Source organism: Sus scrofa, chromosome 9 (genome assembly GCF_000003025.6).
Source record: "Sus scrofa isolate TJ Tabasco breed Duroc chromosome 9, Sscrofa11.1, whole genome shotgun sequence".
Classification (NCBI taxonomy): Eukaryota; Metazoa; Chordata; class Mammalia; order Artiodactyla; family Suidae; genus Sus; species Sus scrofa.
In genome coordinates this window covers 52,943,229-52,956,275 of record NC_010451.4, presented here as the reverse complement: position 1 = coordinate 52,956,275, position 13,047 = coordinate 52,943,229, and the positions used below count along the sequence as shown (strand labels likewise).

Genomic DNA, 13,047 nt, shown 5'->3' with positions numbered 1-13,047 from the left:
GGTTTCCTCTGGCAGCTCAAGTTCATGCTGTCTTCACCTCATAGCAGAGAATGATAATAAATATTGGCATTTACATGAAGTTAACTTTGCTTTTTAATGTAATACTTATCATAGTAATTATTACTCATCCAGTTATGATATTATTCTTATTATTCCAGTTTCACAGAGGAAGAAACTGAGGCTTGGTGAGGTCCAGTATCTTACCCAAGATCACATATCAAGGGACTTATAGCACCAGTACTCAGAGCAAGCATTTCTGGTTCATACTTTTAACCATTTTTATTGAATGCCTCTGGAGATGAATTCATACATTCCGCAAATATTTATCGAGAGCTTTAATGGACCAGGCACAGTTTCTTGTGTGAGAGCAGAGCAATGAATAAGTCAAAAAAAGGCTCACCCAGCTCCATACCTTATGGGTGGGAAAAAGAAGAGTGAAAGAGATGAAAAAAATGTATACTCTATGACCACACTGGGCCTTCCACCTAGAACTACTGATTTGTAGCCCAGAACGCTTTCACTTTACCAGAAATCTGTTCTCTAACGCCAGGGACTGTTTACTCTGCAGAGCTGTAAAATCATGTCTAGAATTATCACACAACTTAATCTTTAGCAAATTTATACTGTGAATCTGGCCAGTTTTTCCCATAGTTTAGGTATCTATTTCTACAGAAACTAACTCAGGTAAGGTTCACCAGGGTAAACCACTGGAAAATGACCAGTTCTGGCATCGAAAATCTCTGAAACCTGTCAGTGAGTTTATAGTACTTTGGCTAGGGATAAAAGGAATCTTCTATTATGAACTTATTTAATGACATGTTCTTCAGTTGTAGGAACAATATGTTTATTAAAATATCTCAAGTATGACATTTTTAGACATCAGTTAAAAATTGGGTGAAATTGGGTCTTAGCTCAAATGCCACAAATTTTTCAATGTTCCTATGTCAAGAGTGTAGAGCCCATCTTTGCCTAAGAAGAGAGCCAGCCTTTAACATCAGATAATTTTTTCCTTTGAAACAAATTAATTCTAGAATGGAAATCAAGATTGTCAAGTCTTCAAGCCTCATATTCTATTCTTACACCTTTCAAGAGAAGATGTTAGAGGAGTTCCTGTCGTGGCGCAGTGGTTAACAAATCCGACTAGGAACATGAGGTTGCGGGTTCAATCCCTGGCCTTGCTCAGTGGGTTAAGGATCTGGCGTTGCTGTGGCTCTGGCATAGGCCGGCGACTACAGCTCCAATTAGACCCCTAGCCTGGGAACCTCCATATTCCATCGGAAGCAGCCCTAGAAAAGGCAAAAAGACCAAAAAAAAAAAAAAAGTTAGAGCCTGGATGGCATTTTTTCAGGACTTTCCAAAGGCTTATCAAGAAGGCAAATTTCTAAGCCTTTATTTGTCACCTGTTTTCTCTGCTATCACTTTAAAGAGAATGACTCTAGCATCATAGCAAAGGAAGCAATTCTAGTTTAAACTGCAGTGGGTTTGCCCGATTTCTATTCTTCTTCCTTTAAGCTTCCTCTTGACAGATATTTTCTCAAAGTCTCATTGAGTTTTAATCTCTTTTCTACTGGATTATTTTCAGCAAGGATGGTGGAATTTTGCAACTCTACACAAGCATTGTGTTCTCTGATCCACCTCCCATCCATTAGATTTTTCTCCTGAAAACAATATCTTTCAGAGTTCCTGCTGTGGTGCAGTGGGTTGAGGATCCGACCTCAGAGGCTCAGGTCACTGCAGAGGTACGGGTTTGATCAGTGGGTTGGAGGATCCAGCATTGCTGCAGCTGCAGCTCAGATTCAGTGCCTGGCCTGGGAACTTCCATCTGCCACTGGTGCAGCCATAAATTTAAAAAAAAAAAGAATAAATAAAGTAAAATTAAAAAGCCCAGAAAACCATGTCTTTCTTCATGGAATGAGAGAGGACATGTATTAGAAACTATCAATAGATGCAGTGCTATACAATGGAAAGAGCGTTTTCCTGGGAGTCTGGAGACTTGTGTTTGACTACTGTGTAACTCATGCTGTTTTTAACATACTATAGTTGCACAATGCAAATCATGAGGATAGGTATCAAGTTCTGTAACTCTGCTTGGCATGTGGTGATGTGCTGAACACATGCTGGCTGAATGAAGGAGTGAATGAATAAAATTATAAATCTCAGGAGATATCACTATCCATGACCCCACTGATATGAAGTCATCAGGGCACAGCACCCAAGTTAATGTTCCCATGCCAAGAAGTCCATCCACTCAGCACAGGTGCCATTTGGCCTGCTCTGAGGAGGAGAAAGCAGAACACTGTGTCCTCATGTTCATGGTCTCTCTTGGCTCCAGGGTGGCGACTGAGATCTTGGTGATACCACAGATGAACAATCCTCTTAACTTGTGCTTCTAAATGCTGCTTTTTTTTTTTTTTTTTTTTTTGAGTCGGGGGAATGGACCTTGGCAGAGAGTCAGGATGCTTTGTTCCTACATTCTCAGGGGTAGCAATGATTTTCCAGAGTGTATACAGAGACTGAAGCGAGAGATTCTTAAAGAAATCTGGTGTAAAGATACCTCCAAGTAAATCACCTGGAGTACACATCCAGCCCCTCATACCTCCAACTACTGGTATGAAGAGAAGTGAAGGAAAGAAAAACAAAATCAACATTTATTGAGTGCTTGCTCTGTGCCACACATGAGACAAGCCGCTTCCACTAGATCATCTCATGGAATCCTCATGACAGCCTGGTGGTGGAGTATGTAGCAAGGAGACAACTGAGGTTCAAACATAGATCAGTGTCACTAAAATTCAGGCTTCTTTCACAATATTGCTGTTAATATGATGCTTCAGTCACAAGGGACAAGAATACATTTCCAAAAACCCTTTCATTTATTGACTTATTTTATGCATGTGAATATCAGATTTTTATAAATACCTTACCTCTATTTCTGAGCAAAATTTATTAATATGGGGTCTAGAGTCATCTTCAGTTTCATGGGGGCCTATGATCTTGGATAGAAAATTTTGCATTTTTTTATTAACCTCTAGTTGAATTTTTTTTTTTTTTTTTTTTTTTTTTTGTCTTTTTGTCTTTTCTAGGGCCGCTCCCATGGCATATGGAGGTTCCTAGGCTAGGGATCTAATTGGAGCTCTAGCCACTGGCCTATGCCAGAGCCACAGCAATGCGGGATCTGAGCTGCATCTGTGACTTTCACCACAGCTCATGGCAACGCCAGATCCTTAACCCCCTGAGCGAGGCCAGGGATCAAACCCACAACCTCATGGTTCCTAGGCGGATTCGTTAACCACTGAGCCACGATGGGAACTCCAACCTCTAGCTGATATTAATCATTTTCTTCCATATTGATTTTTTTAAAAGTTATTACAAGATAATGGCTATAATTCCCTTGGGCTATAAAATATATCCTTATTGTTTATTTTATACATTGTAGTTTGAGAGGTGCAAATCGAAACAATGAGATATCATTTCCCACCTTCCATATTGAATGTTAGCAACAAATTTCAAGAGTGTGACCAGTGCTTGAGACTTTGTTACCAATAAAAATAAGTGGGAGAAACAAGAATGAAATGGTTTTATTCACATCTTTGAACTGAAGTTAGGATGCACAGGCCACAGAGGTTTTTTTGCATTTCCCCAATAATTAGTGTTGTTGAGCATCTTTTCATGTACCTGTTGACTATTTGGATGTCTTCTTTTTTTTTTTAATTACTCAATGAATTTTATGACATTTATAGTTGTACAGCAATCATCACAACCCAATTTTATAGCATTTCCATCCCAAATCCCCAGCGCATCCCCCCACCCCTCAACCTGTGTCATTTGGAAACCGTAAGTTTTTCAAAGTCTCTGAGTCAGTATCTGCTGTGCAAAGAAGTTCATTGTGTCATTTTTTTTAGATTCCACATGTAAGTAATAGCATATAATGTTGGTATCTCGCTGTCTGACTGACTTCACCTAGCATGATAATTTTTAGGTCCATCCATGATGCTGCAAATGCCATTATTTCTTTCCTTTTAATGGCTGAGTAATATTCCATTGTGTATATGTACCACATCTTCTTTTCCACTCCTCTGTCGATGGACATTTAGGTTGTTTCCATGTCTTGGCTATTGTATGTAGCGTTGCAATGAACATTGGAGTACATGTATCTTTTTGACTCATGGTTTTCTCTGGATAGATGCCAAGGAGTGGGATTGCTGAATGGTAATTCTATTTTTAGTTTTCTGAGGAATCTCCATACTGTTTTCCACAGTGGTTGCACCAAATTACATTTCCACCAATGGTGTAATAGGGTTCCCTTTTCTCCACAGCCCATTTGGATATCTTCTTTGGAAGAATGTATATTTAGTTCCTCTGCTCATTTTTTAATCAAATTGGTTTTGTTTCTGTTGTTCTTGCTATTGTTATTGAATTATATTTATATATTTTGGATATTAACCCCTTATTTCATATAGAGTTTGCAATTATTTTCTCAAACTCCATTGGTTGATTTTTCATTTTATTAATTAATTCTTTTGATATTCAGAAGCTTTTTAGTTCAATGTAATCCCACTTGTTTATTTTTGCTTTTATGCTTGTGCTTCTGGTGTAATATCAAAAAATCATTGCCAAGGCCAATGTCATTTTTTCCATGTTTTTCTTCTAGGAATTTCACAGTTTTGCTTCTTTTAAAAATGTTTAGCACCTTGTATTTTATGAATTTTTTGCAAAATATATCTTTGCTAGTGCTATAGGATGTTATATGTGTTCCTCTATCACAGGTAATGTGTTGGAAACAAAATTTTATAGTAGTTGCTTTATAAGGTAAAAGTTATATACCTAGAAATATATGAAAATAAGATACAAACAATGTTGCTCTAACCCCAATGTGAATAAATGTATAAAATCCATGTTAATAAAATCCCATAAGAATAAATTTCCTTTATATAATATATAAAACAGATGGAATAAAAATACAATCTATCTGAAATTCCCTGGTGGCGTAGTGGGATAAGGATCTGGTGTTTTCACAGCTGTACTACAGGTTTGATTCTTGGCCTAGGAACTTCTACATGCTGCAGACACAGCCAAATAAATAAATAAATAAATAAATATATATATATACACAATCTATCATCATAATTTTTTATGTTCATAACTAGCATTTATTAAGCATGTATTATAAAAGATACTGTTATCCACATTTTATTTAAAACTCAATCATAGAACTGTGTGGAAAGTATCATTATTTCCATTTGATAGAGGAGGATACCAAGTTTCAGAGAGACTACAAAATTTTCTTGATACAAAAATTCCAGTTATCTTAATATTTTATCTTATGTATTGATATAATTTGTCACATTTTCTCTGATTTTTTTCCCCACCTATTTAGCTCTAAGTTCTAGAGAATTCCTTCAACTTTGTTTTTCAGACTCTTTATTGAGCTTCTCATGTGGTCAACCTATGTTTTTATTTCACAAGATCTTATATTGTTTCTGATATTTTATTCTTTTAAAAAATTTATTGGCATATAGTTGACTTACAATGTTGTGTTAGTTTCAGGTGCATAACAAAGTGATTCAGTTATGCCTATTATACATATATCTATTCCTTTCCCCATATAGGTTATTACACAGTATTGAGTAGATTTCCCTGTGCTATACAGTAGGTCCTTATTGATTATCCATTTTATATATATATAGAACTGTGTATATGTTAATCCTAACTTCCAAATTTATCCCTCCCCCCAGTGTTTCCCATTTGGTAACTGTAAATTTGGTTTTGAAATCTTTGAGTCTGTTTTTGTTTTTGTTTGTTTGGGGTTTGTTTGTTTTGTTTGTTTTATTTTTGTTTTTGCTTTTGCTTTTTAGGGCTGCACCTGCAGCATATGGAAGTTCCCAGGCTAGGGGTTGAATCAGAGCTGCAGCTGCCAGCCTACAGCACAGCCACAGCAATGCGGGATCCAAGCCACACCTGCGACCTACATCACAGCTTGTGGCAAGACCGGATCTTTAACCCACTGAGTGAGGCCAGGGATTTAACCTGCATCCTCATGGATACTAGCCAGATATGGTTAATGACTTGGTGGGAAATGTGTATCTGAGAGCATTATTAGGGAAAGTGAGACTATTTCTGTCAGCCTAAGTTTAACCTGGAAGAATAATATTAATTATGTAATTGATGATTATTCATGAGAAAGATATTGGGCCATGAAAGAAAATACTCAAAGCTTTAGACTACCAAGCCACAGATAGTGATTATACATTAAGTATTGCTTGGCAAAAACTAAAATGAGAATTGGAGAATAACTTTCAAATTATAAAATACTTAGAAAAATAAGCTACCAGAGTTATCAACAATTTGTAAGCTGTTATACAATTAAGGGTATGTTTAATGTTAGATGCTGAGTTCTTCTGTGTATCTATTTTATACCCTGCCTCTACATCAACGATATTTTCTGGTGATATTCACCTAAAATATTCATTCTATTTTAATTTTAATCAGTCTTTTATTGTGTATGTTTTTTTTGGATTTGTTGGAGATGCAGAAATGAATACAACTCAAAGAGAAATTAACATTGCAATGCAAATTGTATGAGAAATCTGATACTATAAAGGTGGATTGATTGTGGGGAAACTGAACTTAATCTAACCTTACTGGGGAAGTTGAAAGATGTGACTAATCCAACATTGTCAATCCACTCTACTTCAATAAAATTTTAAAGAATGAAAAAAAAGGAATCATAAATATGTATATATATATATATAATATATATGTATATATATATGTGTGTGTGTGCGTATATATATATACATATAAAAGATGTGACTGGACATCCCCTTGTGGTACAGTGGGTTAAGGATCTGGCATTGCTACGGCTGTGGCACAGGTCACAACTGGCATGGGTTCTGAACTTCCACATGCCACAGGTACAGCAAAAAAAAAAAAATGAGTAATCATTTGTGCAAGATATACTATCGAGGCAACTCTAAGGAATTATAAAGGACACAGAGTTAGAGTCAAGCTGATAAAGAATTGTGAAAACCAAGATGTCAGAGTAAGCTTGCTGTAACTATCGATACAAATTGAATATCTACTATTCATAATTGCATAACAACTATGGCTTTAAGTCCATGTAAATAGAGCTGAAAAATCAGTACAGCTTTGTAGTCAATTACTGGCTACCTGCCTGCATTCCAGGCATTTGCTTCTCTAAATAATAAAATCAGCTTACTCTGTATTTATGTGTCAACATGTTTTTTTGAGTCTAGACTTACTTATTTTTTCCCCAAGTGTCAACAGCAGTGGGGAACAATTGATGGCTCTGGGATGGGGTCAGAGGTCTGAGGTAGTCAGTCTGTCACATAGCTCATGTAATGTGGACTCCTTCACTGTGAGACAAATAGGCTGGCCAAATTTTGCTAGTGGGCACAAGTGTGGCCTGCAGTGGAAACTTCTACATAAGAAACATAGACTACTTTATTGTGTGTTCAGCCAATGATGGCAGGTGCGTTGTGATAACAGTTTGATTCCAGTTAGTCTCATTAGAGAACAGAATTGGTATCTACCTGAGTCATCCAATGGTCTGATCAACTGCACTTTGTTTCCATGATATGCATCTCCAAAGAAGGACACTCTTAATCTGCTAGACTTTAGTCTTCCAAGGAGCAAACAAGAAGGCTAGGGCATTGTCAATAGACCAAGAATAAAGTATTACAAAGTTCATTAGGAAGAACATTGGCCAGAGCCATGAAAATGACTTCAAGTTTTGCCCACTAAGCAGAGCAACTATGTCTGCTTTTGGTTGTGCATAGCTGTGGTGGACACCATTGATTTTTAGTTTGGCTGAACCATCATTGCCACAGCGCCGGGCACTTAAGGGAACCTCTGTAAATTGAAGGATCCATTGAACAAGCAGCTTCACTTGAGGCTGTGATGTGGGGCTAGCTACCATTGTTTCATGTAAAGCTGAAATATCAGTCTGCCATGTGTCTCATGAATACACTATTTCATTTGATTAGTGAGAAGGTGTTTTGGGCCTTGCCCACCTGGTTAGTTACGGAGTCTGACTTGACTCACCCTAAAATGAGAATATTAGGCCAGAACATCATAAGGCTCTCTTGGTTCAGGAGTTCAGTTTTCATGAGTGCAGGTCAACAGCTGCTTTCCAAAAGAGGTGTAGCTGTGTCAAAGAGGTGATGAATCCAAGCTCCCAAGGGGTATCTCCAGGGACCTCTTTGTTGCCAGAAGCCCCACTGACAACATCAGTCACAATGTCTGCAACTCAAAGAGGTCATTAGGGTTGTGGGGCCCTAGAGGTGGAGGTGAGCCACAAACAGCAGCACACCTCCCAACATAGCTGTGCTCTTTGGGCCCACTGCAAGTTTTCCCCAATCCTTATTATTATTGATCTGGGTTCTTGGCTTTCCTTAATTAATAAAATTGATAAGAGGCCAGACAAGAAATTCAGGCAAGGCTTTACTGGGGCCCCTGCTGCAGCAGGGGGAACAAAAACAAACAGATTCCCTTGCTTGTTTGCTCACTGGGGCGGCAGGAGGGGGAGAGCTGGTTCCTTTTCTGTGGCAAAGGTAGGGGTGAGTCCAGGGGTTAGACTAGAGGAGTAGCTTAGGTGGTCTGACCACTCCTTTGGTGGTGGTGTGTGCAGAGAACCTGCATAGTACCCTGTTTTTGCTTTGGACCCCCTGCTTTTGCTCTGGGCTCTTCAGAAATAGCAGTTGGGTTTTTAGTTTTTTTGTATCTTCTTGCCCATAATTTACCCCAACTGCACATGTATGCAATTATTTTTAGTCCCTTGTAGTTTTTTTGTGTTTTGTTGCTTGAGATGTTTGTCTAGGTGCAAGCATTTGTAGCCACTGTAGAAAAGGGTCCCATGTCCCAGGTTCTGGCTTGTCTCACTATCATTTGAAGTCAGATGTTTTTTTTCTTTTTTTCCTATAAGAAAAAGACCAAGTTGTTTAACTCAGATGCTCTTACACAGTCACCACAGCTACAGGGAGATTGCTAGTCACTGGTTAGGAGTGTGGAGAGTGCAGGAGGAGGAGGAGCTAGTCTGCAAGGAACAGCTAGAACAATGGGAGGCTTTTTGGTGGGCTTTTGCCCCTTGTCTCACTGTTGGTATGGCTTCCTTCACTCTCACAGACCTCTGCTTCTGGGCTCTGTCTTTTTGTCCCCTCATTTGCTACTGCAGCTCTTCCCTGCAGTCCTGGGTACTTTCAGCCAACCTATTGGTTACCTATTTCTGTATAGCCGATTTCCCAAAATTTAGTGGCTTAGAATAACAGATGTTATGATTTCAGAGTTTCCGTTGGTCAGGTATCTGGGTGTAGCTGAGCTGGGTCCTTTGCCTCAGAGTCTCTCACAGACGTACTATAGGTGTTGGTACGTACCATGCTGTAGTCATCTTGTGGCTCGACTGGGAAGGATCCGCTTCCAAGGTCACTCACATAGTGGCTGACAGATTCATCTCTTCACTGGTTGCTGGCTCCAGATGAGACCTACAGCCCTGGATGGACACCTTGAGTCCAGCCTGCCGAGACCATAAGCAGAGAATCCCATAAGTTTACTGAGCCTAAACTCCTGACCTACAGAAATTATGAGATAACGAATTTGTGATGTTTGAAACTGCTGACGTTTATGGTAATTTGTTATGCAACAATAGAAAAGTAATATAAACAGCTAGGAGAGTAGAGGTTCCCGTATGTCCCCCCAGTTTGAGTGACAGCATTTGCTACTGGATCCTCGGAAGTTTCCTCTCTCTCTCCGCCTTATCTTGTAGGATAAGGACCTCTTCCAGAAAGCCACGTCTCAGTCACCATCTCATTCTCATCTCCCAGATGCCAAGAACTGTGAAGAGTCTGGGAGTTTGCCCTACATGCAAACTAACAAGATAACCTGTTATTGTTTCATAGATGGGGGTAGAAGAAATGAAATTCCAGGATTGGAGACAAAGGAATTTATTACATGCAGCAAAAGCAGAAGCCAGAGCTCCATCTTGGTTTGACTCTGTTCCTCCAGTTCCCTGAGTTCCATGGGGCAATACAGCTGAGGCCCAAGTAAGGTGTTATCTCACAGTGGGTTTGTGCCATAACTGAGGGACACTGCTTGACGAATCCACCACTTATGAACTAAGTGGAAGGAAGTCTGCTCTTGGTCCTGGGGAGATGTTACCTCATTCTTGAAGGTCTCTCACTACAAGATGGTTGGCCTGGGCAAAGAGTGGTCAGGGCTTGCATTCTTGGCATTTTCAACAAGAATGTGCAGTGCTCAGGACCAGGGTGGATTGTCTCTCCCCCAAAAGTAGAAAGAATATAAGTGTAAATAGTGAAATATTGACCAAAGAAATATGGAAAGTGGGAGTTCCCATCGTGGCGCAATGGTTAACGAATCCGACTAGGAACCATGAGGTTGCGGGTTCGGTCCCTGCCCTTGCTCAGTGGGTTAATGATCCGCCATTGCCATGAGCTGTGGTGTAGGTTGCAGACGCGGCTCGGATCCCGCGTTGCTGTGGCTCTGGCGTAGGCCGGTGGCTACAGCTCCGATTCAACCCCTAGCCTGGGAACCTCCATATGCCGCAGGAGCGGCCCAAGAAATAACAAGACAAAAAAAAAAAAATTTCCTTTGGAGTTCCCGTCGTGGCGCAGTGGTTAACGAATCCGACTAGGAACCATGAGGTTGCGGGTTCGATCCCTGCCCTTGCTCAGTGGGTCAAGGTTCCGGCGTTTGCCGTGAGTTGTGGTGTAGGTCACAGACGCGGCTCGGATCCTGCGTTGCTGTGGCTCTGGCGTAGGCTGGCAGCTACAGCTCCGATTCGACCTCTAGCCCGGGAACCTCCATATGCCGCAGGAGCGGCCCAAGAAATGGCAAAAAGACAAAAAAAAAAAAAAAAAAAAAAAAAAAAAAAAAAAAAAAAAAAAAAAAAAAAAAGAAATATGGAAAGTGAAAAAGGTGGAGATTTTAAAATCCAAAAGAAATGAAGGGATTTAAAGATCTGAGAAATTTTTTTTTTGATAAACAAAAAATTCAACATGCAGATAATAGGAGCTACTGAAAAGTTAAAAAGCTAGAACAAATAATAAAAAAACTAAAATCATAAAGTTACATTTATGAAATGACTTCAAAAGACTTGAAACTTCATATTGAAAAATCATGCTATGTACCTGATGATATCAACTTAGATTGATCAACACCAAGGCAGATGCTTGTAAAGTTACTGAACTTTAAAGAAAAAGAAAAAAAAATCCTTTGAACTTTTAGGCCAAAAACCCATGACTTATAAAGGAATAGAAAATTGGTTAATCAATCAGCCATGGGAAAAGGAAAGAGAAAAAACCTACTACATGGAGACTAAACAACATGCTACTAAAAAAACCAATGGGTCAATGAGGAAATCAAGAAGGAAATTAAAAACTACCTTGAAACAAATGATAATGAAGACACAGCCTCTCAAAATCTATGGGATGCTGCGAAAGCAGTGCTCAGAGGGAAATTTATAGCAATCCAGGCCTTTCTCAAAAAAGAAGAAAGATCCCAAATGGACAACTTAACCCTCCACCTAAATGAATTAGAAAAAGAAGAACAAAAAAGTCCTAAAGTCAGCAGAAGGAAGGAAATTATAAAGATCAAAGAAGAAATCAATAAAATAGAGACTCAAAAAACAATAGAGAAAATTAATAAAACCAAGAGCTGGTTCTTTGAAAAGGTAAACAAAATTGACAAACCCCTGTCCAGACTCACTAAAAAGAGGAGAGAAAGAACCCAAATAACCAAAATTATAAATGAAAAAGGAGAAATCACAACGGATACAGCAGAAATACAAAAAACCATAAGACAATACTATGAACAACTATATGGCAACAAGTTTGACAATCTGGAAGAAATGGACAATTTTCTAGAATCTTACAGCCTGCCAAAACTGAATCAAGTAGAAACAGACCAACTGAACAGACCGATCACTAGAAATGAAGTTGAAGAGGTCATAAAATCACTCCCTACAAATAAAAGTCCAGGACCAGGTGGCTTCACAGGTGAATTCTATCAAACATATAAAGAGGAATTGGTGCCCATCCTCCTTAAACTCTTTCAAAAGGTTGAAGAAGAAGGAATACTCCCAAAGACATTCTATGATGCCACCATCACCCTAATTCCAAAACCAGACAGAGATACCACCAAAAAAGAAAACTATCACCCAATATCATTGATGAATATAGATGCAAAAATTCTCAACAAAAATCTTAGCCAGCCGAATCCAACAACATATCAAAAAAATTATACACCATGACCAGGTTGGGTTCATCCCAGGTTCACAAGGATGGTTCAACATATGCAAATCAATCAGCATCATACACCACATTAACCAAAAAAAAGTCAAAAATCATATGATCATCTCAATAGACGCAGAAAAAGCATTTGACAAAGTCCAACATCCATTCATGATCAAGACCCTCGCCAAAGTGGGTATAGAGGGAACATTCCTGAATATAATCAAAGCCACTTATGATAAACCCACAGCAAATATAATACTCAATGGGGAAAAACTGAAAGCCTTCTCACTCAAATCTGGAACAAGACAGGGATGCCCACTCTCACCACTGCTCTTCAACATAGTTTTGGAAGTCCTAGCCACAGCAATTAGACAAACAAAAGAAATAAAAGGCATCCATATAGGAAGAGAAGAGATCAAACTGTCACTGTATGCAGATGACATGATACTATACATAGAAAACCCTAAGGAATCAACCCAAAAACTACTTGAACTGATTAATAAATTCAGCAAAGTAGCAGGATATAAGATTAACATTCAGAAGTCAGTTGCATTTCTGTATACCAGCAATGAAATATTAGAAAAGGAATACAAAAATACGATACATTTTAAAACTGCACCTCACAAAATCAAATACCTCGGAATACACCTGACCAAGGAGGTAAAGGACCTATATGCCAAGAACTATAAAACTTTAATCAAAGAAATCAAAGAAGATGTAAAGAAATGGAAAGATATTCCATGTTCCTGGATTGGAAAAATCAATATTGTAAAAATGGCCATAC

The 13,047-nt window shown here is 38.8% G+C and overlaps 1 long non-coding RNA gene across 1 annotated transcript in view; it reads left to right on the top strand.

Moving 5' to 3' along the window:
* The window catches only part of LOC100736666, a 62,919-nt gene extending 52,564 nt beyond the window's left edge, over window positions 1–10,355 (top strand). Inside the window, exon 7 of the long non-coding RNA XR_002335726.1 lies at window positions 9,912–10,355. This is a non-coding gene — a long non-coding RNA (uncharacterized LOC100736666). The remainder of the gene's footprint in view (window positions 1–9,911) is intronic.